Source organism: Scyliorhinus canicula, chromosome 4 (genome assembly GCF_902713615.1).
Source record: "Scyliorhinus canicula chromosome 4, sScyCan1.1, whole genome shotgun sequence".
In the NCBI taxonomy this organism is placed as follows: Eukaryota; Metazoa; Chordata; class Chondrichthyes; order Carcharhiniformes; family Scyliorhinidae; genus Scyliorhinus; species Scyliorhinus canicula.
Window position 1 is genome coordinate 153,881,506 of NC_052149.1, and position 2,161 is coordinate 153,883,666.

Sequence of the window (2,161 nt, forward strand, 5' to 3'; positions counted from 1 at the left end):
GCTGTCAGACCTGCTGAGATTTTCCAGCATTTTCTGTTTTTGGTTGAGGCCAAAATATGTTATGGTTTTAATAAGGAGTTAGATATTGTCCTTGAGGCTAAAGGAATCAAAAAATATGGTGGAATGTGGGAACAGGTTACTGAGTTGGATAATCAACTATAATCATAATGAATGGCAGAGCAGGCTTGAAGGGCCAAATGGCCTACTCCTGCTCCTATTTTCTATGTTGGCTGAGTTTATCCAGCATTTTCTTTTTTTTATACCAGGTGCACCTTATAAAAAAGAATATTGTACACGTTTAGCATTTGAAATTTGAAACTGATGGAGACAGAGATGGTTGTGAAAAGTTGAACTGACTCCAAAAGCAATAATTGAGACTCCGCATTCCTTTCGGTTCTAGTAACTTTAGGATTCCAGGCTACATTTACACCATAGCGTCACCATTCTACACACCCTACAGTTTTGCAAACCTACTTCAATGGCAACATTGGCTGATATTGGGATATATGTCTTCACTACTTTTCCCAGAGGTCCTTACCAAACATCAACTCCTTTGAAGAATTTCATGATGTTAGACAGGAATTTATCTTTCATGAGAATGAAATTATGCCACTGTCAACTGTTTACCTTGAGATGCTGCAACCAATATACGTTAAGTCAAATAAAACCTCATCTCTTTATTCTCTCTGATGATTGTGGAGCTTAATAATGATCACATTTTTGCCCTGTTATTTACGATACATCCAATACACATATTTACACATTCCTCTCCCCTATGTAATAATACCTATAGAGAACACATACCCAGAATGATGGCTCAAGTTGAAGCAAACAAAATGATTGGTAAAAGTGGATGTCACCATGCTTATAGGAAAGACTTAGCAGACATCAGAGGTCATAGTTTGCACAAACTGTTGGAACAAGTCATTCTCAAACAGGCTCCATGCAAAAAAGTATCATGTTCAATCCATAAGAAAACGAGTACTCTCAGAACAATCATTATGTAGTTAAGGATTGGCTAAGATGGAGCTGGTTAATTACAGATGTTATGTCGCCTAGAAACCAAAAATAAATTGCTGCACCATACACATCATCCCTATAGGTGTTCAACAACAACAACTTGCATTTATATAGAACCTTTAAGTAAGGAAATAATCTCAGAACATGCTAATGGAGCATAACCAAACATAAATTGACACTAAGTTAGGGCAACACGGTGGCGCAGCGGTTAGCACTTCTGCCTCACAGCGCTAAGGACCTGGGTTTGATCCCAGCCCCAGGTCACTGTCTGTGTGGAGTGGGCACATTCTCCCCGTGTCTGCGAGGGTCTCACCCCACAACCCAAAGATGTGCAGGCTAGGTGGATTGGCCATGCTAAATTCCTCCTTAATTGGAAAAAATAATTGGGTACTCTAAATTTATTTTTAAAAATAAGATGCAAGAATTGAATAAATGCTAAGACATTTGGTTGTAGTGTTGGATGAAGTTACCGACGCAGGGAGTGGTGAGGCAATGGAGAGATCTGTCCACAAGGTAAGAATTTTCAATTCATGGCATTGCCATTTAACAAAAGCCAATGGAGGTTCGCAAATATAGAGTGAATAGGATTTGAGTGTGGAAAATGACAGGCTGGCCAGGAGAGCATTGGAATAGTCTAGCCTAGGGCAGCACAGTGGCCTAGTGGTTAGCACAACCGCCTCACGGCGCTGAGGTCCCAGATTCGATCCCGGCTCTGGGTCACTGTCCGTGTGGAGTTTGCACATTCTCCCCGTGTCTGCGTGGGTTTCGCCCCCACAACCCAAAAATGTGCAGAGTAGGTGGATTGGCCACGCTAAATTGCCCCTTAATTGGAAAAAATAATTGGGTAATCTAAATTTTTTAAAAAAGGAATAGTCTAGCCTGCAGGTAACCAAAGCACAGATGATCGTTTCAGCAACCGATGAGCTGAGGCAGAGGCGGCCATTGTTCAAGGGGATAGCATATGATCAGATAGGTTGCCAATATTGCAAACTCTTTGTAATTCAGCCATGGAAGGGAGGGATCGGAGTTTGTCATGGGGGCCAAAGACAATGGCTTCAGTCGTTCTGATGGCATATTGGAGGATATTGCAGCTGCTATACAGGATATTTTTTTTGGAGTGACTCCCTGAAGCAGATGGTGC